General features: G+C 42.0%; 1 long non-coding RNA gene across 1 annotated transcript in view; it reads right to left on the bottom strand.

Moving 5' to 3' along the window:
• LOC147996784 (uncharacterized) overlaps window positions 1-25,314 on the bottom strand; it is a 60,263-nt gene that overhangs the window by 10,604 nt on the left and 24,345 nt on the right. The window contains exon 2 of the long non-coding RNA XR_015654866.1: window positions 12,622-12,793. This is a non-coding gene — a long non-coding RNA (uncharacterized LOC147996784). The remainder of the gene's footprint in view (window positions 1-12,621; window positions 12,794-25,314) is intronic.

The raw sequence follows: 25,314 nt of genomic DNA, 5'->3' as shown, positions 1-25,314 counted from the left end.
TATTGTGAATAATTAATATAAAGAATTAATTAATTAATAATTAATAAAGAACACAAAAAAGGAAAGGAAAAGAAAAATTTTGAGGCCAAACTGGATTACATAATGAGACCTAGGCCTGCCTGGGTTACGAGCAAGACATAAAAACAATCCCTAAATATCCTGAGTAAACAAACAAACAAGCAAACAAACTTAAATCCTGTCTTTGGGAACACAAATTTGAGGTTTTATCTGTCATCTTAATGTAACCAATATTGCCAATTCTTTGTCTCTTGAAAAAGAAGTTCTGTGATTAAAAAAAATAAAAATATCGGATATATTTATTATGTGCAATGCTATGTTTGTGTTTGCTAATTCTTCTTTTGAGCTAGGTACCAGAGGATCAAAAATGGGTGTCCAGGACTAGAATCTGCCTTGAAGAAGTCTGTGGGATGTGAGTCCCACTCCAAACACCACAGCTGGAGAGGTGGGAAGGACGGAAACAAGCGAAACCTGCCAGCAGCGTTTAAGAGTAGAGTCACTCCTGATGTTGAGTGGGTAGAATGGGTGAAGAGGGTTAATATTTTTTTTCTCTGTGCTATTTTTTGGCTTGATGGATTGGATAAATCTTTATAATGCTTCTGCAAAGGCCTCAGTGGGTTTGTGGAAATTGCCCAGAGTGGTTATGAAGCCTCAATGAAAACTTACATGCACAGAAACTCAATTTTAAATTATTAAACAATGAGAATTAACGAGGTAATATGTATGAAATGCAAAGTTATGTAAGTTTTATAAATTCAAGGAATAATTATTACAGTCATTGCAAATGCGTCCATTCATGTGCTCCTAATTGCTCAATTCTTCACCATCCTTTGGGGCCTGCCACCAGCTTTTCGTTTTAATTGTGCGCTCTCCCTTCCTATCCTAGTATGAAGCCAGCAGGCTTGTTTTACAACCTTGTCTTGATAGACGATGCCCATGAACCTGGCCTCCATCCCAACCTCCAAAGTAGGCTGTGGTTTTGGAAACTTGCCCAAAGTTCTGATACAGGTGACCTATGGAAAGTTCTGGGAACTGAATACCTTGGCCCTTGCCCAGCCAGAAGGTCATTGCTGACCTGCTGGTGTCCCTGTTGTGTTGCTGTTCAGCCACAGCTGCCTGCAAGATGACTTGGCCATTACCACTTTACAAACCCTTGAACAAGCCCCAGGGGAGGCACAGCTTCCTCAGCAAGAGAATTTGTACAAATGTTTAATAAATCCCTCCATGGTTTTGAATTCCCTGTTTGGAAGGCCAATTCTGTTTGCCAGTGGTTATGTTCCAGAAGGTCATTATCACCTCCACTGCCTTTTTCATTGGCCTACAATCATTATACATAGTAATGGTTTTGTAAGGGCAACTCCATACAGGTACACAGTGTACTTGGACCATGCCCGTTCCCCTCCCCCTTTCTTAGTTAGGGTTTCTACTGCTGTGATTAAGCATCATAATCACATGCAATTTGAGGAAGAAAGCATTTCTTTTACCTGATAGCTTATAAGTTCATCACTGAGGGACATCAGGGCAGAAACTCAAATAAGACAGGAGCTGATGCAACAATCATGGAGCAATGCTGCTTGCTTCCTGGTGTGCTTCTTACTCAGCCTGCTTTCTTATAGCTCCCAAGACCAACTTTCCAGGGGTGGCTTGCCTAGAGTTATGTGCATTCACCCACGTTAATCACTGATCTAGAAAATTCATCACAGGCTGGCCTACCAGCAAATCTGATGGGGCATTGTCTTAATTAAGGTTCCCTCTTCCAAAGTGGCTCAAATCTATGTCAAACTGACATAGCACACTCCTCCTCCCTTCCCCTTTCTCTTCTTCTTCTCCCATTAGTTCTCTTCCTTTCTTTATATAACTAATTTTATTTTATGCACATATGTTTTGTTGTGTTATATATGGCTTAATTTATTATATGAAATCTAAGATCCACAAGTGAATCTAAGATTCACAAATGCCAATTTCCTGAAAATGACAGTTCAGTGTTCTTTTTGGCTGAAGAAAATATCATCATGTGTACACATAAATGCTCACAGATAAATACACATACACACATGCATACACATGTGGACACACATACACATGTACACACATATGCACATATATACACGCATAAAGATACACATAAGCATGCATACATGCATACATACATATATACATATAAAGACATACAACACACACACACACACACACACACACACACACACACACACCCCTCACATTTTCATTATTCCCACCGTTCTTGCTGGATAGCTAAGCTGACTCTCTAGCCTAAAGGAGAGGCAGTGATTTTCCCAGATCCTGTAGCAAATCTTCTGGGAAAGGCCAGCTTCTTTTAATAAGGTGTCCTTCATCTGGTCTTCATGATTTCTAGACCTGGGATTGCTTCCACTGTGGGGTGCTTGAAATTTTAATCAGCAGGTTTTCATTGCATAGCCATCATGTCATCCTTCCTCTGTGCTCATGCCAAGATCTATAAAGTTGGGGGTGGCTAAATTCACTCGCTGCTCTTCTAGTGATCAAATTTGCTTCCCTAGCACCCATGCTAGGTAGTTCATAAATGTCTGGAACTCCAGCTCCAGGGCATCTGATGCCTTCATCTGGCTTTTGTGGCACCTTCACGTACATGCATGCGTGTGTGCGCGCAGACTCTCTCTCTCTCTCTCTCTCTCTCTCTCTCTCTCTCTCTCTCTCTCTCTCTCTCTCTCTCTCTCTTAAAGATGTATAAAGTGAATGCCTGCTTCAAGAAATTTAACCAGGCAGGAAAGCCACGCACATGTGCACCTACTTCTCTGCCTCATTCAACAGTGAATATTGGACTACCCTGCATTTCCTTCTTTAGTGGCTTCCTCCATATTGTAGCTGTGGCGTTTTCTTCCTTACGGAGCCTCGTTTCTAACGGGGCCCGTATTCAGAAGATACTGGCTGATCGTATGGTAAAAGATGGCTATTAGGGTTTTAATGCTTGTTTGTTTGAACACGTGCTTGTCATACGATGGCACTGATTTCGGGTGTAGGGGAACCTTTTAGGTAGCTGGTGAACTGTGGGTTACCTGAAATTGACCCACTTCTCAGCACATTTTGAAATTTTAATCAACAGGTTTTTACTGCACATCTACTATGCCATCCTGCTACTTTGCTCATACCAAGATCTATAAAGTTGGGGATGGAGAGATGTCTCAGGGCTAATTCACTTGCTGCTCTTCTAGAGGATCAAGTTCAGTTCCTAGCACCCATGGTAGGTGGTTACAACCCTAGCTAACTTCAGCTTCCCATAGTACGGGATTCATAACTTCCTATAACCATCTGCATCCAGGTCCACAAAAATGTGAGGATGCTGTAGTGTCAAGCCCCTGTTCACATAGACTGACAAACTCTGACAGCCATCCTGCTATTATGGTTTTCCCTACAATGATGGTTAGCATCCTCAGAGATCCTTCCTTCTTGAAAATTGCTTCTCCTAGGGCTGGGAGATGCACTGCACCTGCTGTGCAAGCATGAAAACTAGAGTTCAAATCTCCAGAACCTGTTTTAAAAAGCCAGACATAGTGACATATACCTGTAACCTCAGTATAGGACAGGGGCAGAGACAGATGGATTCAAAAGCTCATTGTCCAGTCTAGACATACTGACAAGCTTCGTGTCCACTGAGAAAACCTGTCTTAAAACCTAAAAGGAGAAGGCTAGAGAGAGGACTCAACAGTTAAGACTATTTACTACTCAGTTCCAGAAGACCTGTGTTTAGTTTCTAGCACCTTACAACCATTTGTAATTCCAGGGTATCTTACAACTTCCACAGGTACCAGGCACACACGTGGTACCCATACATGCTGGCAAAACACTCATAATATAAAGTAAATGAATCTAAAATTTTGAAAAGGTAAATAGTAGTTGAGTAAAGACATCTGATACCAATCTCTGGCCTCCACATGAACACACAGTCACCTGTACGAATTCACCTGCGAGCACATGTGCACACAATCCACACAATTAAATTTGTGCAATACACACAAGACACACACACACACACACACACACACACACAACACACATCCCTATACCACACAAACTTTTTCAAAAAGTTGCATCTGGAAGGTATTTGGCTACAAGAAGAAAGCAAATGATCAACATGGACTTGCTTTTCAATGGCTGTGCCAAGCACTGTGAACTGGGCATGTGGGTGTAGGCAGGGTGTGGCCTAGCAATGGAGAATTGGCAGAAATGACCATAGATATTATGCTCCTGTGCCCACCACCTGGATTCCATGCAGCACCAACATGTTAGTTAAGCAACAGGGTCTTGGCTCCCTCTAGAATTTTCTAAGGGAGGAAAAACATCCTTGTATAATCCTTTCCTTTCAAAATTAGCTGTATTCAAGTCAGCATTGTATGTCAACTGCAAGAAATTGGGCAGGGATGCTTATCACTCAGAGCTGTTTTTCAGGCTCAAGACCACATCCCAGTAGCATTGTCAGAGCTGGCAGGGCTCCACTAAAGGAACCATCCCTGGCAGGCACTTCCAACTATTCACAATGCTTGGCCAAGGTCAGTGCTTGACAGAGGCAGGAGGCGTATGGCTGCTCAAAGTGTTGGAAATGGCCTTTGTGTGTTCCTACTATGGGTCAGGCATTATACCAAGTAGCCTTATCTCAACTCTTCCATGCAGCCATCCAGACTCATGCAGGAGAGCAAAATGTCCATCCCAAATACATTTCATTGGTGTGTTTTGAATTGGCTATTGAGAGAAAGTGCAGATACCTGCAAACAACAGAAATAGGTCAGAAATCTCTTTAATAAGAGATCTATGTTTAACACTGGGGGGGGCGGGGATGGCTTGGAGGGCAAGAGCAATTGCTGTACAAGCATGAGGTCCTGAGTCCAAATACCCCTGCACCCATGTAAGAAGCCAGGCAAAGCAGTGAGTGATCCTAGCATTAGTGGGCAGAGACCCTGAGAATCTGCTGATTGGCCAGCCTGGCTGAAATGGTGGGATTCTGGTTCGGTGAGAGCCTCTGTCTTGAGAAAATAAGGTGGGAAGCCACAGAGAAAGACATCATGGGCATGAACCTGCATGCTCACACACATGTGCCATGCTCATATGCCAGACACACAAGCACTACACACAATTTTCATTTTAGAAATTTGATTTGAAACAAAACAAAATGATATCTACTATATATGACATTAAAGCAACCACCAAACTCAGACAGAGGCTTTTCTGACACCCTCTCCTCAGTCTGCTTACGAAGGATCTTTCCAGAGAAAGAAGAGATAGGTTCTGAAGCCTTTCAAAGCTGGAGGTGAACACAGGTGGCTGTTACATGTGACTATCTGCTTACAAGACAGCCCTTGCTCAGTATATGTACTTGCTTCCCAAGCCTCTGCTAACTCTCTTCTGCCCACAGCCCCAAGACACCAACCCTCTAACCTCTGTATAGAAATCTGCTAGTCCATCCTTCTTTGGATCTAACAGTCCTGTTCTTCCTGTTTCTTAGGCACACAATGAAACTTATATGTTCCTTTTCTTATATGTCCATTGTTTACTTCACAGATTAAAATAATAAAAAATAAGCAGAGAGAGAGAGAGAGAGAGAGAGAGGAGGGAGGAGGGGGAGAGAGGAGGGAGGAGGGAGAGAGAGGAGGGAGAAGAGAGAGAGGAGAGAGGAGAGAGGAAAGAGGAGAGGAGAGAGAGGAGAGGAGAGCAGAGGAGAGGAGAGGGGAGAGAGGGAGAGGGAGAGAGAGAGAGAGAGAGAGAGAGAGAGAGAGAGAGAGAGAGAGAGAGAGAGAGATTGATTATGGGTCATGAAAGTGTACCCTCCTGGGTTACCAGCATTTTTAGAGGAGTTTGGATAGGTTGGTTATCTCCCAGGGTAATACAGACATTGTTAGAGGGTTCTGGATAAGTTATTACAATCATTTATGAGTCAAGAAAGGTGAAAGTGAAGAACCTCACCAGTAGGATGTACTTTCCTGTGCTCTTTTGTTTTTGTCTTTAATTGTCTTTTTTTTACTTATTCACTTTACATTCCATTCACTGTCCCCCTCTCTGTTACCCCCTACCATAATCCTTCTCTTATTCCATTCTCTCCTTCCCCTCTGAGCAAGTGCCCTCACCCACAACCATTGCCCTCCAGCCATATCCTTCACCCTGGCACATCAAGTTTCTATAAGGCTAGGCACTTCCTCTCCCATTAAGGACAGACAAGGTAGCTCAGCTAGGAGAACATATCCCATATGCAGCCAAAAGCTTCTGGGACAGCCCCTGCTCCAGTTGTTTAGGACTCACATGAAGACCAAGCTGCACATCTGCTACATATGTGCAGGGAGACCTAGGTCCAGCCTGAGTATGTTCTTCTGTTGGTGGTTCAGATTCTGACAGCCTCAAGGGACTAGGTTAGTTGACTCTATTGGTCTTTCTGGTGGAGTTTCTATCCCGTTGTGGCCTACAATCCTTCCTTCTATTCTCCCATTAAGTTCCCAAGCTCCATCCACTGTTTGGCTGTGGGTATCTGTATCTGAGTCAGCTGCTGGGTGGATCCTTTCAGAGGATAACTTGTTTCTGTCTGCAAGTATAAGAGTAACATTAATAGTGTTAGGGATTGGTGCTTGCCCATGGGATGGGTTTCAACTTGGGTTGCCTATTGGTTGGCCAGTCTTTCAGTCTCTGCTTCATCCCCATCCCTGCATGTCTGGTAGATAGGATAAATTTTGGTTTGAAAGTTTAGTGGATGTGTTGGTGTCTTTATTGTTCCACTGGGCTTCCCGCCTGGCTACAGGAGGTGGCCTCTTCAGGTTCCAGATTCCCAATGTAGTGAGTCACAGCTAAGGTCACCCCCATGGGTTCCTGAGTGCCTCCCTTATCCCAGGTCTCTGTCTTGTCTTAGAGATGTCCCCCACCTCCTCACCCCAGTCAATTGCAGATTTTCATTCATGTCCATGGGCATCTAGCCATCTCTCCTGCTCCTCCCCACACCTGATCCTGAACCCCTCTCCCATTCTCCTCCCCATCACCCTCCCTCCTAGTTCTTTCCTTCCATCTGCCAATTGTGACTATTTTATTCCTCCTTCCAAGTGGGATTCAAGCTTCCTCATTTGGACACTTCCCTCATGCTAAGTTTCTTTGCATCTGTGGAGCATAGCATGGTATCTGTATTTCGTGGCTAATATCTACTTACAAGTGAGTACATATCACGCATGTGCTTTGGGGACTGAGTTACCTCACTCAAGAATATATTCTCATTTGCCTGAAAAATTCATGATGTCTTGGTTTTTAATAGCTGAAAAGTAGTCCATTGTGTAGATGTACCACATTTTCTTTACCCTTTCTTCATTTGAGGGACATCTAGGTTTTCCAGTTTCTTGCTATTATGAATAAAGCTGCTATGAACATAGTTTAGCAAGTGTCTTTGTGAAGTATTGGATCATCTTTTGGGTATATTCCCAGGGGTGGTATAGCTGGTTCTTGAGGTAGAACTATTCCCTGTTTTCTGAGAAACTTCAATACTGACTTACAAAGTGGTTGTCCAAGTTTAGATTCCCACTAACAAAGAAGAAGTGTTCCACATCCTTGCCAGCATATCCAATCTCTTAAGTATTTTTATCTTAGCCATTCTGATGGGTGTGACACAGAACCTCAGAGATGCTTTGATTTGTTGTTCCCTGATGACTCAGGACTTCGAACACGTCTTTAAGTGTTTCTCGGCCATTCAAGATCCCTTTGTTGAGAATTCTCTGTTTAGTTCTAGACACCATTTTTTAGTTGGGTCATTAGGGTGGTTGGTGTCTAACTTCTTGGATTCTTTATACATTTTGGATATTAACTATCTGTCAGATGTAGAGTTGGTGAAAATCCCTTCCCAATCTGAAGGCTGCTGTTTTACCCTAATGACAGTGTCCTTTGCTTTACAGATGCTTTGTAGTTTCATGTGGTCCCGTTTATCAATTCATGGTCTTAGAGCCTAAGCCACTGGTGTTCGGTTCAGGAAACTGCCTCCTTTACAAATGCATTCAGTGGTATTTCCCACTTCTCTACTATGAGAGTCAGTGTATCTGGTTATATGTTGAGGTCTTTGATCTACTTGGACTTGAATTTCATGCAGGGTGATAAGTATGGATCTATTTTCATTCTTCTACATGTAGACATCCAGTTAGTTCAGCACCATTTATTGAAGAAGCTTCCATTTTTCCATTGTATGGTTTTGGTTTCTCTATCAAAATCAAGTGTCCATAGGTGTTTGGGTTTATTTTTGGTTCTTCAATTCAATTCCATTAATTGACTTGTCTGATTCTATACTAATACCATGCAGTTTTTACCACTATTGCTCTGCAATAACAGCTTAAGGCCAGAAATGATGATTCATCCCGAAGTTCTTTTATTGTTCAGGATTGTTCTCTCCTGCGCCCTTTATGTAGGGTTTCACAAGTGTCATGGTGTCAGATGCATGATGGGAACAGTTGATTCGGTAAGGCTGATAAGATAGAGATAACATTGTACTAACGCAGAGGACAGTGAGCAGGCGTCTACAGCAGCTTCTGGGGATTCATCCCACAACGTCTGTACAGTTGCTTTTCTTCCTCTGCTCTCCAACCTGCTGAACTTACTCTTCTTATTTTAAAGCCCAAATAACAGACTCCTAAAGACCATTTATGAGACCCATAACACTGATAATAATAAAGTCTTCCCCATGAGCCTAGTTAAGGGCTAAGTCTCATCTTTGCTCTCCTGCTTTGCTTGGGACCAAAGCATGAGCTAGCACTGCTATTGGGGTGAAAATGGAAGGGGACACTTTTTTCTTACAATTGTCGTTCTTCATGTTTTGTGCCCCAACCATCTGCCTTGCTTTAACTGTGCCCTGACCACCTATCTTACTTTACATAGTATTCCCTTTCCATGTAACATAACCCTGCAACAGAGAAACTTTTTCACCCATCTATGGAATTGTGTTCAAACACAAGGGTAATAGAGCCTGAGTTTGGGCTCTGTTGTGGTTTAGTTATAAAACGACCCTGAGGGCGGGTGGGGTTGGGGATTTAGCTCAGTGGTAGAGCGCTTGCCTAGCAAGTGCAAGGCCCTGGGTTCGGTCCCCAGCTCCGGAAAAAAAAAAGAAAAGGAAAGAAAGAAATGACCCTAGGGTATCATGTATTGAAGCCTTGGCTTCCATTTGGTAGTTTTGTTAATAGGACTATATGGTGAAGATGCTAATTGTTTCCACAAATGTAATTTATGGCTGAGTCCCTAGGTGAACAGGCTTATGGTTATTTCCTCCGAATTGATATGTTTCCTGTTGGCAGCAAACTTACTAGGCTCAGAGATGATGCTCAAAGTCTCAGGAAGTTCTTGAGATGTTAGATTCACAAGGTTCCTCTTTAAGGTTCCATAAGTGGTGCCAATTGCTGGGGAAAACAGCCTCTCTGATTGTCTGTAAGCCATGCTGGCAGCTACAAGAATGTGGGTTCTGTGAGTGGGTATCCATTGTGGGGAGACTTGTCTATGATGCAATCGTTTTTGAGTCACCTTTGCTTCTGTGGGCAACCTGTCTCCCATACTCTTATAAGAATCCCTAGTAACCCTATTGGTTCACTAAGCTTCATCTATGCCTATTGATGCCATATCTGGGGTAAGTACACATTTGTTCATGGCTCCGCAGAAGAAGTCACAGTAATTAGAAGAGATGTGGCACGTCTTTGAGCAGCAGATTTGTTCCCAGGCCCTTTTTGTCTCTATTTCATGGCTACAATGACATTGACAGAATTGTTTTTCCACATCCTTGCACAGTGATGCCCTGGGACCCCATCGCTGGCCAGTCCAATGGAGCCAGCCATTCTTGGATTATATTCTCTGAAACTATAAGATGAAATATATCTTTCTTTCCTTAAGCCATTTGTCTCAGAAATTTTGGCATAACAATGAAAAAGCTAGTTTAATCTGGCACACAACCCTGAGTTCCCTTCGAGACTGTACAAACTGAAGCAAACATCCAGAGTATGATGACCACCTCATGCCACCATGCAGAAGCAGCTCAGATGGCATGCAAACAAAGCAGTGCCCCAACCTGGGCCATGAGGAGACCCATATGTCCCAAGTAGCTGGTCTCTCAATCATGAGTTGTGCCTAGCCCAGTCTCAGCCTGCCATGCAACTCTGGTCTTCAGGCTGATTTATGCACATGTGTGTATGCCTGCATGTATGCATACATGCATGTGTGTGTGTGCATGTGTGCATGTATATGTGTGCATGACAGAGAGTGAGAGTGAGAGGAAGAACAAAGGAACAACTAAGCAAGAGAAAAAGTGAATGAGAGAGAGAGAGAGACAGAGACAGAGAGAGACAGAGAACTGCCTTGTAGGTGACAAATGCTGCAGAGCCCCAAGAAGCATGACTTCCTAGCCACTTAGCTTACTTGATCAATGACTTTGAACAAGTCAATCTCAGTATCTCAGTTTCCTCTCATAGAAAATGGGGATAAAATTGGTATTGAGATAGAGCCCTGTATTGTTACTATGGTTACTTGGGAACTCCAATGTTCATATTATTATTGTGCCACTAGACATATTATCCTTATGCCATGTCAACATGTTAGTTCAATATCAATATTTACACCTCGACACTGTTGTAATATAGATGTCTTGCTTTTTACACAGAGTCAGATCTTGGTAGTTCTAGGTTGAGGTCTGTGAATGGTCAGCAGCTGGTTCAAACTGCCAAATCTCCCTTTCTGGGCTACATTGGTCCTGTTGGGGTTCCTTTACCTACCTATGCTCCTCTAATAGTACTACACAGGCATCTGAGTTTGTACCTTCTGATGAAGTGTTTGTCTGATCTGTATCTGGTGTCAGAGTTCAGGTAACATGAAAAGAGACAACAGGAGAAAAGTCAGGTTATGCTGTGAGTATAGGGACCTGGCATGAAGGGCTATGTGGGGAGAATGAACTAGCCAGGCAGAGGTAGGGGCCAGAGCCTTCTGAGAAGTAGGTCTTCTAATGGTGGAAGTCATGTCCTAACCCAAACTTTAGCCAGAAGACTACTGATTTTAGCTCAAAGGCTGAAGCATAATCAAGCTTTGGCCAAGAGACTAAAGTTGGCCTGGATTTAGTTGCCTTTTTTCTGACAGGTCCTTGCCTGCTGGCCTATACTACTTAAAATCCTCAAGTAGGTGCATGCACATTCTTGAATATTCAGGACAGGCCTGATTTATCAATTAATTTGGATGGAGCACAGAGCCTTGCATAGTCCAGTCAAGTTCTCTACCATAGAGTGACATTCCCACACCTTACACAAAGCACAAATAGATTGCTCTAGAATGACTGCCTGGCATAGGAAGTCTAAATCTGATTACTGCCCACAAGGCCCTGCAGTAGGTTCTTTTCCACCATCCTAAGTGTACTGGGTAGTTTATGTCAACATGACACAAGCTAGAATCATCAGAGAGGAGGGAGCTTCAAATGAGAAAATGTCTCCATAAGATCAAGATGTAGGCAAGCCTGCAGGGTATTTTCCTAATTAAGTGTGGCTGGTGCTATCCCTGGGATGGCGTTCTTGGGTTCTGTAAGAAAGCAGGCAGAGCAAGCCGTGGGGAAAAAGGCAATAGACCTGCACATCAGTTCTTGCCTCTAAGTTCCTGCCCTGTTTGCATTCCTGCCCCGACTTCCTTTAGTGATGGACTCTGATGTGGAAGTGTAATCCAAAGAAACTCTTTCTTTCCCAACTTGTTTTCAGTCGTGCCGTTTTATCACAGTAACGTGATTAATACAGTGACCTTTTTTGCTATTAACGTTCACCTTGTTCACTGGACCACTGTCTTCCCTGTTTGAGGATATTTCTCAGGCCCTGTCTCCACCTCTCCCTGGTTTGTTCTTCTGCTCATATCAATGGCCATCCCTTCTCCTCCTAAACCATTTCTTAACCTCAGGTCACAGCATTTTCAATATTTCTTGTTTGAGAACTGTCATTTCCATTAAGCTTCTGTCACTGTCAAGGACACTTTCCCCCACTTAAGAGACTGCCAGTTACACTGTACTCAAAGGAACACAGGCACATAGCAGGATCTTAATAAACCTAGTAAGGCTATGAGGTGGATATGTTGCACAGTGACCATATGATGTACTCTGTAATTAGTAAATGAATGGATGGCGTCCTAGTTTGCATATTCCATCTAGGGGGAAGGGTTGCTATGGGTTACATAAGGAAGCAGGCTGAGAAAGTCATGCAGAGCAAACCAGTAAGAAGCCCTCCTTCATGCCTCATGCTTCTGCTCCTGCTTAAGATTATGCTTTGACTTTCCTCAATGATTAACTGTGACAAAGATGTGTAAGCCACATAAACACTTTCCTCACCAGGAATAGGGCCTCTCACACTAATCATTAATCAAGAAAACATCCACAGACTTACCTACAGGGCAATCTGTTGGAGACAATTGCTTAACTGAGGATCCCTGTTCTCAGGTGACAACTAAGCAGGACAGATGAATTAATAAGTTTTAGTCAAGACATACATGCATGTATTGTGTTAAATGAGAGTAGGTGGGACATCTCGCAGGAGAGGTGAAAGTAAGGTTAGAAAGGAGGATGAGAGAAAATGACTCCAGTGTATGAGTTCAGAGTCTTACCAGATATGGTGGCCAGATCGAGGAAGATCAATAGTTGCAAAGTAGCATCATGAGCCCCTAGAGTTTGCTGCCTCTCAGGCAAGCCTTAGATCCACTCAGAAATGACTGCTGAAAATCTCTCGAAGGAAGATGCTTCAGAATCTGAGTCAGAGCAGTGTGTTCCCAGTGCCTACTGGACATGAAAAGTAGAGATTCAGACAGTGAGCAACTGTTCACATTCCTCTGCCATTTTGAAAGGCCAGATGCATTGATGCGGTTGGCTACTCCATCTCTATTCCTCTTCAAGAAGTTATGCATCCTGATTGCTATTCATGTGACCCCTTTCTGTTTGATTAATGGTTGATGACATGTGGCATTTGTGACTAGCTCTGGAAATTAGGGTAAGGAGTTCTGCCACAGGAATACAGATTCTCACGGACAACACCATTTTCAGTAATCAATCAGGCGATTTCTCCATGCTGTTTCTTCACACTTGGTTCTGTATCCAGTGGCTCTAAGGCATGATGCATTGGAGGAACAGTCCTTAGCATTTTACCTGAATGTGTGCACATGGGTGAGCATGTGCGCGCACGCGCGCGCACACACACACACATACACACACACACACACACACACACACACACACACACACACACACACACGAAGACTTGGTATAAAAAAAAAAACCTCTACCCTTCTACCTGTGGTCAGATAAGGATTTTTCTCAATTCATAGCAGGATCTGTCTCCTAGCTCATTTTCTCTGTCTTGTTTTTTAACTCATGTATTCCAAGTCAAGGTCTATGCAAGAGGTTTATTAGAAAAACACACCCAGCAGAACCTCAAAAGAAACAGGGGAAGCTGGAACATGAAGAGAAAAACACATAAGGTCAGTTTTCAATAGCCATTGCTTCAGCCTGATAGTGGTCATGGGCATTTTCTTGGGTTCGACAAACATCTCTAGATTCTGTAGATGAAGGTAAGGTGGGCCTATCATGAAAGCTGCCAATAAGCAAATCAAATGGAGGCTCAGGGAAGTTGTGAGAGCTGAAAGCAAGGCACCACCAACTAACACACACTCTCTCTCTCTTTCCCATTCTGGGTAGTAGGAGGTTAGTGGGACAATCACAGCCTAGTTTGAATTGCTCTTTTACATTTCTTTAAAAAGTAGACAAAACTACAATCTTCATTTTTAAAACCAATGCACAATCTGAGATGCTGAGAGTGAAAAACTACTTAACTGAGGTAATCAAGATATTTGTAAATGATCTTGGTTCCAGACTCACAGTGTGCAAACCACCCTTCATGTGGTCTCATAGCTGCTCTAAGAAGCAGTGCTGGTGACACAGATGCTGTCAGTGAGGAGGTTTTTCCAGCAACTTGGGCACAGATGCAACTTACAAACACAGCATGTACATCGCACATCAGGATGCTCATCTTTCCTGAGCATCCTCAAGACATCACATGCCACACACGGCTCTGGCAGATGCTCCCTATCCCAGACCCGGACAATAGATTCTCTGATCTGACAGCTTTACTTTAATATATCCGATAAAATTAAATGATATCATATAAAATTAAAGCCATAATTAAAGATTGATTAGCGTGTAGTGTCTGCTGGCCTCAGTATCCACTGCAGTATCTTAAGCACCAGTAATACAGCTTTATTGATTGGGGAAAAGATAAAGTACAAAATAAAACCAGGGAGCTAGCTGTTCACAGACAAAAGTAGCAAGTATGTCAAATCACAAACACTGTCCAATGTCAGATGTCACACTCTCCTGGCATGTTTTAGTGAGGGAAAGTTGGGGTGGGAGACATTGACCTCAGCCATAAACACACTCGTGGGAGTACTTTGTAGAAGAATACACGTTGAGTTCAAATGCAAGGCATTACTGAGATTTGAAGCCCCTCAGGGAAGCTTTGACTGTATTAAAAGTTCAAATGTAAGCATCAAACAAACAAAAAAGTGGCTTTTTTTCCTTCTAGTAGAATGGGGAGAAACCCATAGTCAGGATTGACCTGGTCACCTCTTTTCCACTTGACAAGGAAAGTCTGGGTACCTAGCTTCTCTTTCAGACAAGTGAAGAGAGATGAAGAGCAGACATTACCCCTGTACTGCCACCCTATGCTTCCAAATAACTCTTCTTTTGCTATATAAACTGTCATTTGGGTTGGTTTGAACCAGTTTAATTTATTATAGATCAGCAAATAGTTTCTTTTTGTTGTTGTTGTTATTGTTGGCTCTACAAAGATAGAAATATAAAAACGCTATGAATCCCCCACACACACACACACATACACACTTAATTCTAAAGTTAGGTTTATGCAAATAAGAAACTAAGGAATTCTAGAGGACTCTGGATCCTGGGTTTTCTTAGGACAGTAGATAAGACAGAGAAACAAAACAACAGAAATAGAGATTGAAGGCAGGCTTAGTCCTGGAGTCCGTCCGAGACTATCATTTTTCAACTGCTTCTTGCTTCAGCTCTGGTGTTGAGTTCTGTGCTGTCTGGTGAGAGAAAAACGGAGTTCTTCCACAGGATACATTTGTTCCTGGGCTCAAAGAATCAGCTATTTTTTCCACAGTCATATGGTAAAGCCAGAAGAATGCAGAGCCAGAAGGCTTCGATTCTGCCTCCCCAGTGCTGCATTTAACTTCTACAGCTTTGTCATTTCAGGACTTTGGGACACCGACATTCTTTGTAGCTTTGAAGCTCTGGTCAGAGATGGTACTGTTTAAGAAAGGATCAGACACTATCTCCCGGCTTATCTAGCTGCAATCATCCTTGTACAAATGGAGCCAGACTTCAAATCCACATTTTAAGATTTTTGCCAGGAATGTTGATACATCCATAATCCCAGCACTTGGAAAGTACAGCAGGAGGATCACCCCCAAGTTTCAGGCCATAGAGAGATCTTTCTCATATGGATGATGATGATGGTGGTGATGGTGATGATGATGATGATGATGATGATGACAGTGGTGGTGATGATGATGGTGATGATGATGATGATTTCATTTGATGCTGTAGTACTACAGATAAAACCCAAAAGGGAGCTTTGAACAGGACTTCTCTGTGACTTTAACTTCCCCCATTGTTTTCATATCATTCAAATATTTTTCTCTTTCACATTAGACAGTCAACAAACTGAAGCTCAGAAGACCAAGACTCTATTGCCAAGGCTACCCCGTCAAGGAAGTGGTAGAGTAAACGCTTGAATGTGGCTTCTGCTATGAAATGTACATGCTCACAACTCAGTGTTTACCAAAGAAGATACCATGAAATGGAAAACACCGTCTAATAGTTCAAACACAAATAACAGCTTGTATTTGAATGTGCATATGGAAAGCCCAGGGAGATGAACTTTTGGTTCAGCTGTGGGGACCACTATAGTGAGTGACTGTTTGCTAGATATACGGCTGAGTTCCCCAGATGGCATAGAAAAATTCTGATGGTACAGCTCAGTGGTAATGTTTATCTAGCATGCGTTCAATCTCTAGCACTTTTGCCCAACACAATTGTATTATGTTACAATTATGAGGCCAAAAGTTCAAGATCAGTCCACTGGTCTATCAATATGCTTAGACAGATAAAGGGACTCAGCCTTACCCAGTCCTTTCTACAGAGTCTGGCAGCCACCCATGGCTCTTTATAGTAGGAAATAGTGCTAATGTCTCAGGACTTTGGAGTGGAGTCCCTAAGACTAAACCTGTGCATACTCTTAGGAGAAATCTGCAGATATTTTTCTTGCTACTCTGACAAAGTACCTGAGGGAAGCAACTTAAGGGAAGGAAGGTTTATTTTGACTCAAAGCCCATCGTGGTTGGGAAGGCATGGTGGTTGGTATGGCTCTGTCAGGTAGGGGCATAAAGTGCTAACAACATACAGCGAGCTGGATTAGGAAGCAGAAAGCCGTAGACTGGAATCAAAGTTGGAGATAACCATCAAGACATAGGTCCCATTTCCCAAAAATTCCACCACTGCCCAATCTCTGCCATCTGCAGGAGGCCTGTGAACATTTCAAGTTCAAACCAGAGCAACCTGTTGGTCTAATTTATGTGTAAACAAAATGGAGCAAACAGCACAACGATGAGCAAAGGTGAGTTTATGCAAGCCAGCTGTTCTATCACCAGCAACACTGACTTATATTCTATATGATCAGGAAGGCAGTTTCCAAAATCAGTTAATGCAGGCAAGGGTAGTGACCAGAGTCCAGAGCATGTGCTATCTCTTACAGTCTTGTTAAATTTGGCCCTGTTTCAATGTGATTTACAGGTAGGGTCACACAGTCTGAGCTGCTAGCATTCCTCTTAGAAACAGTGGCTCTCTGTTCCTTTGTTTGTGGCAGCCTATGCAAGCCAAGTCCCCCACCTGGACACTTCATCTAGCCAACTGATAACCTTTGCAACTTGTCATTTCCAAGCAAGTCCTACCTTTGGGTCTCCCCTGGGCAAAGGCATTCTGCAGAGCTGTGTTGGAGAGCACAGAATGGAGAGGCAGAGAGCAGTGATCTGCAGCCTAATTTTGTGGCTGGTCTGCTGCCCCATCAGGCAATATTCAAAGAAAGTGACAAGTGGAAATTAGCCCCCATTGATTTTATTTCCATGACATCTGCAAGACAATCCTCACCAAAGATGTCTTTCAAATATCTCTCTGGCAGAAAATATAGGGTTCTGTCACAGAGAAAATCTGTTTCTGAATACATATCCCAAACAATTTCAAAGGAACACAGCATCAAAATCAATATTTCCACAGTTTATGCCATCCCTGAAGATATGCAACTTAATTTGCAAGCATTTTGCCTTACAAGGGAAATTGCCTGTGATGCTGACTGGATCAGAACCACTCATTTCAGCCTCATTATACATTACACAATATCCCAAATGTCAACTCCCACCCACCAATCCAGCCTGGCAGCGGGGCTCTCAATAATAAATCACTTCTATTTACTTCAATACAGTGGAAAAAGAATTCGAAGCATTAAGAATTCTTGTGCACCTGAAGGTAATTACAGGCAACTATACGGAGCCGAGGACACCGCTATCTTCCCTCAGCTAGACTGAGAACTTTTAAAGGGATTTCAGAGGAGTTGGGGGTGGGAGAGATAAGGTTCTTGCTACAGCTTAAACACACGCACACACACACACACACACACACACACACACACACACACACACACACAGGCGTATACGTATTTACAGGATTTAAACATTTTCACCGTGTAGAAAACCAGTGGCCTTTTATATTAGGATAATTAAAAATGCTTAACAAAGGGTGTTTGAAGTCAAATAAAGGAAGAAAAAAAGAAAGCGCCTTTATAGCTGAAAGCCAGTCACCAGTTAGAGAAAGTAGAGCTCTCTTACACAAAGGGGCTTTTCAATTTGATGAACTTAATTGGAAAATATACAACGGAAAAAGCTTGATGTGAAACTATGAAGTGGAAACGGTCTAGGAAAAAATGTCTCTCTCCTGTCCCAGAGGAATCAGAGTTGTCACAGTTGTGTAGGTTCAAAACACCAGGAAGACGTTTGGCTGAACCTAAGTCAGGCTGAAGGTCAGAGCTGAAGACTTTTTCTTTGGAATCATCCACAGACAAAAATAAATGGATTAGTAAGAATATGTGCTCCAGAGGGAGACCTGCACTTCGTACCTGCAGTCTGAATAAACAGGGTGTGTTAGTTAGGACTAGCATAAGAGGGGTTTTGTTTGTTTGTTTGTTTGTTTTTGTCTTTGCAATTGCTTTTGCTTTCGTTTATTCTGACATAGCGATACCCTAAGTAGTCCATGTTGACCCTGACTTGCTCTTTAGCTGACACTTGCCTCTAACTCTTGTTTTTCCTGCCTCATTTCCAAGTGTTAGGAATACAGAAGTGCACACTGTGCCTGGGTCTAGATAGTCTCTTGCTCATTCTCTCTGCTCAAGCACAAGCTGGCAAGGGACAGTGTTATGTGGGGACAAAGGCAGCCAGGCCCTGATTCATCCCCGGCCTCTGTGCCGAGCAATGTCTTGGAAGAGGGCATGGCATGTGGGCAGGGACCTCATCTCAGCTATGTCACGTGACTCATATATCATGGACCAAAAACATAGCAGGGCACACCAAAGAGGAATGGGGAATGCAGCCGTGCTTCCAAGGAGAAGGAAACCGGAATGACTTCCATCATCTTGTGACTACCAGTCATTCAAGGAATCTCCTAGCCAACCATGCATCAACCTCCAAGCATGGCCAGACACTGTACCTCTTGGTACAGAAACGATACAACATGTAAAATAATAGAAATGACAGTGTTCTTCTTAACCTCTACTTGGTCAAGGTCTGCTCTAATCCAAAAGATCTTACATTCTAACTGGTTAAATTCACATGAACTAAATTAAGAAAGAGCCTAAAGAACATAAAAACGGAGCTTAATGGGACCAGACATGACTTTCAACCAAATTATATTGAATCACTAGAAACAAGTACTCAGAGCAAATTCAAGAGTGATTCAGAAGACAAGAGCACACCCTGAAGAGAAACTAGCAGCCACCCTTGATGAGGAACCCCAGTCAAGTCAAAGAGACAGAAAAGGACAGTCTGGTGTTATGTGGTGCCACAGAAATGTAAGAATTGCAAACATCTACACTGTAGAACCAGCTATCGACACCATTGCTCCATGACGAGAGTGGATTGCTGGGCAACAGATAACTCTCAGTTCACATAGCAGGCTTGATATTGATGTTGTAGAAAAATCAAATGTGGTGACATGGGAAGTAAAGGGAAGAGTGAAAACAAGACCACAGATGGGGAAATATGTAGAACAATCACAATGAAATTCAAACCACAGAAGTCTGTTCCCATAGTGAGGGAGTAAGTTGCCTTGACTGCATTTTGACCAGTTGTGAGTCTGTGTAGTGATCATCATCTGTTGCAAAAAGATGCTTCCTTGATGAGAGGTAAGAGCTACATCTGGAAAGGGACAGGTGTTTAGAGTACAGTTAGATGTTATACTGATTTCACAGGATGGCAATAACAGTTTCTTCTCTAGATGTATAGTCTTGCTAGCCATGAAGAGCCGGCCATGGAGTGCCCTGGACAAAGCAGTAAATATACAACATAACCTCTGTACATATGGCTCAGGAACCATCTCAGAAAAAGAGTCAGAGCGACCACAATCCCTACTTCAAGATAGTGTTTTGTAGATATGAGAGGGATACTACATCCATAAAATTTTAACGATGTTTGCCTAAATATAATGTTTACCTATATAATGGTATGCAAATGGGGTGTGGGAAATTTCTCAGGGACCCATCCTGAGATGAAGAGTGACAGTCAAATGGCTGCTGAGAGTGGAAGAATCAGTTTTCTCCAGAGGCGAGCCCCTTGTAGATTATCCAACCTAAAGTGGTCATCGCTAAACCCTAAACACATGGACATACAAGCAACACAGACTGGATTCAGTGGTGTGTGTGTGTGTGTGTGTGTGTGTGTGTGTGTGTGTGTGTGTGTGTGTAAAATAATATTAAAGAAGAGGACATGAATCTAGGATGTAATGAGGAGGGGAGGAAGAGTCAAAAGGAAGAGATAAGAGTGAGGATGATGTAAATACAGTGCAAATCGGTTATAAATATCTCAAAATATAAAAATTCATTTAAACATTGTGTGTTATACCGGACTACCATGTATCAGGCATGAGAGCAAAGGCAAGTACTGAAAACCCCTCCAAACATGCTTGGCCAGGCTCCCTGTGTAAAACAGTATTGAGGACCACGAGAAATTTCCAGTGAAAATAAATAATGTATTTTAGGTAATTTTTTCTTGGTGACATTCCTTACAATTAACCCCAGCAAACATGATTAAGTTGCAATAGCTCACATTTTCAGTTTTTAAAGATACAAATTCTTACAAGTGGGTAAAATCTGGCTATTCAGAATGACCCACTCCAGGTTCTAGAGATTGCACAGGATCACCCCAGAGCTAGTGGGCATCCTTGGGCAAATCTCGGATTGTCATTTGTGTCTCATGTCTCATTGTGTTCCCTCCTGAGATGATAAGCACATGGGAGATAGCTCCCTCGTAGCTTCTTCTATTAGCTATCTTCTTTGAAGTTGACATAGAGATACAGCCTGGTAGGAAGGTTCTGATCACTCCACTACTGCCAGGCATGTGCAGATTAGGCTTCAAACAAGCATGCACATGCATGCACATGCGCACGTGCACGCACACACACACACACACACACACACACACAACCATTCCACTCTACAACTAACAGTCTTCTTCACTTGCATATTTTTAGGTTTGATCCTGACAGCATCTCACTATTGTGCTCCTACCTGACTCTGAACTCATTCCTCCTGCTGCAGCTTTTCATGTGCTCACAAAGCAGTGATTCATTATGTTTACTGACTTTGAAAATTATTATTATTGTTATTATTATTATTATTTCCTGTGTGGCTTGTATATATTTTTTCTTTCCACCCTCCCCTTCCTTCTTTCCTTTTGTCTTTCTGGGAATTGGACCCAGAGCCTTACATATACTCAGCAAATGTTATACCACTAGATTATATCCTAAGTCTTTCAGAATGATCAACCTTCTTATATTTTTTCATTATTAGTCCATTTCTGAATTAGGTAAAATGAGAAGAAGAAAATATGAGTTTCATTCTTGGATGACCCTTAGGACCTTATCTGCATTGCTATATCCTCCCTGGTTCTTGGTTTACCCATTTTTAAAATTAAGCAAGAAAAGCCTAAAGCCCATTTCTTAAGGGATGTCCTGGGAGGCCCAGTTTGGAAACTTATATGAGTTCTAGCCTTGTATTCAAATAAGATTAGAAGCCTCTGGGTTTCTTGTTACAATTTAGGGGGCTGTAATATCCTGATATATGTGACAATTTCCCAAGAAGTGGAATGTTAAACACACTTTCCTTAGTGCTTTGACCATGTAGTCCTTTCATCATGTGGTAATTGAAGGATACACTCTTGGAACACTGAGATTCTATAAAGGTACAATGATGGACCCTCAATGAGCTGGTTGATAAAGTTCTGTATTTTAGCTCCATGGTTTCTAGGTGAAGGAAATTTCTAAGTAATGAGAATATTGACCAAATGATACATGAGGGGAAGACTGAAGAGATGTGTACAGCATTTATTGTGTGATGCTCTTCTAGGGGAGACATGACATAATGTCTGTTCATACCAGAGAGTGAAGAGACCAAAGGAATGGTAATGCTGAGGTTTACCTTCATGAACCAGTAAGTTTACTGGTGTTGCTTATAAGAGTATGGGTAAGTGGTTACTTACAGGCCATGGATGACTCAAAGGCAACTGCATCATTGAAAATTCCAGCACAAAATGATGAATCATGAAAGATGGTACCGTGGTGATCATTGCAAGGCTTGAAAATAGCTCATCAAGACAGGGAGGTTTCAAAGGCAGCTCAGCTATTCTCAGTCTCCTCAGTAGTCTTTACTACTTATGTAACTTTGGGGAGAGAGGGTCCTTGCATATATAGTATGTTTCATAAATTGCCAAAGACACGTGAATTATTCATTTTCTGAGTCTTAACAAACCTTTCTTCAGGATGTCCTGAGTCTTCAGAACTTTCCGGGGCTTCCCTAGCTTCCCCTCCATGTGGCACCTTCAGTTGGTAGAAATTTGCTATATAGCACTCTACCCTTTCCTCCAACTCTTACATTCTTGGGTGGCTGATAAATTTCAGGGACTTCCTGAGACTTCTGATGTTTAATTCCTAAGTCTTAAATAAGCCTCCCTTTAAAATGTCCTGAGTCATTCCTAGCTTCTCTCTGGGATTAACTGTTTTAACTTAGAGGAAATTGCTGAATAACATGTTAGGGCTGGGTCTTTGAGAAGCTGAATCCAAAGGACTCACACTTGGCACTTTCCTCGGAAGATGATACCAGTGTAGGCTCATATCTCAAAATCAAACACAAGATCTCATCCATGCTGTGAACCAAGCACACATACTTTCCAGATATCAAGCTCTTCACAGACATAATTACAATGGTCCTGGACCTGTTTCTTGGGCAATGTCTTCATTTACAGAAGTGATGATTTCTATTTATGGTTGAAATTCAAAAGTAATCAAATAATACTTGATTCTTTGTGCTCATGGACAGAGGGCAGGAGTGGGCAGCCCGTAGAAGCTGACAGGTCTATCTGCATTATTTGCAGGTCATTTTAACTTTGTTCTGTTAAAAATAAGTTTGGTGTTTCCAAGAAAGAAATCATCACTTCAAGTAAAATGTCTTGACAAGGCAAAACTCTATTCTTTTTTTTTTATATTTTTAATTTACATTTTAAATGTTATTCCCTTTCCCAGTTTCTCAGCCATAAGCCCCTTATCCCAAACCCCTCCCCTTCTTCTATAAGGGCATTCCCCCCTCTCCAACCAGTCCTGCTTTCCCCCCACCATTCCCCTGCACTGGACGGGCGGTCCAGCCTTGACAGGACCAAGGGCTTCTCCTCCATTGGTGCCCAACAAGGTCATCCTCTGCTACATATGCAGCTGGAGTGATAGGTCTGTCCATGTATAGTCCTTGGATAGTGGTTTAGTCCCTGGGAGCTCTGGTTGTTGGTATTGTTGTTCTTATGGGGTTACAAGTCCCTTCAGCTCCTTCGATCCTTTCTCTAATTCCTCTAATGGGGACCCGTTCTCAGTTCAATGGTTTGCTAATAGCATTTACCTCTGTATTTGTCATACTCTGCTTGAGCCTCTCAGGAGACAGCTTTATCAGGCTCCTGTCAGCATGCACTTTTTGGCATCAGCAATATTGCCTGGTTTGGTGGCTGTACGTATATATGGGCTGCATACCCAGGTGGGGCAGGTTCTCAATGGCCATTCCTTCAGTCTCTGCACCAAACTTTGTCTTCGTATCCCTTCCTATGAATTTTTTGTTACCCCTTTTAAGAAGGACTGAAGCATCCACACTTTGGTCATCCTTCTTCTTTAACTTCATGTGGTCTGTAGATTGTATCTTGGGTAATATGAGCTTCTGGGCTAATATCCACTTATCAGTGAGTGCATACCATATGTGTTTTTCTGTGATTGGGTTACCTCACTTAGGATGATATTTTCTAGCTCCATCCATTTGTCTATGAATTTCATGAAGTCATTGTTTTTGATAGCTGAGTAGTGTGTACTCCATTGTGTAGATGTACCACATTTTCTGTATCTATTCCTCTGTTGAAGGGCTTTTGGGTTCTTTCCAGCTTCTGGCTATTATAAATAAGGCCACTATGAACATAGTGGAACATGTGTCCTTGTTGTATGTTAGAGCATCATTTGAGTATATTCCTAGGAGAGGTATAGCTGGATCTTTAGATAATGAATGTCCAATTTTCTGAGGAACCTCCAGACTGATTTGCAGAGTGGTTGTAAAACTCTACTCTTGATCAAGAGAGTGCACTGCTCAGAAAAGCATTAGAGTAAACCTAGTACAGTAGGAAGTGCACTTGACTTCTGTACTAAGATAGGTGGTGGTCATGTTTCTTTTCTTCACTGGCTGGGATCTGACCTCACAGTCTCTTGTGGTTAACTAATTTTTAAAAGAACCAGAACAAAGGAAACGAAAGAAAGCAGGAAAGAGTGGGTTACTTAATTCATTTAAGAAATTTACTAGGTGGAGGAGGTAAAAAGAATTTAATTCCTTGTTAAACACAATTTTTATAGTGTTTGGCATAAAAGACAAATATTTAATGTTCTTCCAGGTCCAAAAGCAGAAAAACAGATACTAAATGTTAAGATAAGCTATATTTTTACGATAACAAGAAAAAAAGGTGCATTCAGAGACATTAAAATGTAAAGGACATTTAAAAATAATATTATGCATAAAACATAATGAGATAATAATAATATCAATCAATCCATTTTGAAACTAAGTGTGTATTTAGATTATGGTTTAATATTAAAAAATAAGTGTAATAATTAATAAATGTTAAATCTTGATTGTTACTATATTTTTGCTGGCTCATTTTTCTACAAATTGATGTATTTGGTGATCATACACTTTATTTTTAATACTTTCTGTTTCACTAGGCTTAATTGAAAGCGATGTCTGTCTTGTGACAAGTGAGAGGGAATAAGTTTTTGAAAGGTTTAGTTTTTTTGCTAGTTAAGACTTACTGCAGCTGAAAAGAATATCTAATAGGCTGAGAGAATATTGAAATATATCTGGAAAAATATAACAGATCTGAAGTGGTCATTCACTTTTTGCTTCTAGTTTAGGTTTTGATCTGAGGTTGGGAAAAGCTGGTTTAGAGAAAGCCCAGTGAGACAACTCCCTTTGGGAGAATATTTCTGCTCCTTTCTGGAAGTGAAATGCTCTACCCCTTCATACTGAGTTGTTTGGAGGAGAGAGACGGTGGTTTAAACAAGAATGGCCCCATAAGTTTATATGTTTGCATATTTGGGCCCCAGTTAATGGAAGGATTCCAAGTTTGGGAAGGATTGGGAATTGTGGAGGAGCTGTGGCACTGGGTGTGGCCTTTGAGATTTCAGAAGCCCATAACATCCAGAGTAACCTCTCTGCCTACAACAAGTGAATAATGAGGTAAGCTCTCGGTTACTGCCCTAGCGCCATGCCAGCCTGTCTATTTCTATGCTGCCCACAATGATTGTTATGGACTCTCACCTTCTGAAACCATGGGTTCCAATAAAACATTGTCTTTTAAAAGTTGCCTTGGTCATAGTGTTTTGCTACAGAGATAGGA

The sequence above is a fragment of the Rattus norvegicus genome, chromosome 1 (assembly GCF_021556685.1).
Source record: "Rattus norvegicus strain SHRSP/BbbUtx chromosome 1, alternate assembly SHRSP_T2T, whole genome shotgun sequence".
NCBI lineage: Eukaryota > Metazoa > Chordata > Mammalia > Rodentia > Muridae > Rattus > Rattus norvegicus.
This window is presented reverse-complemented; position numbering and strand designations above follow the sequence as displayed.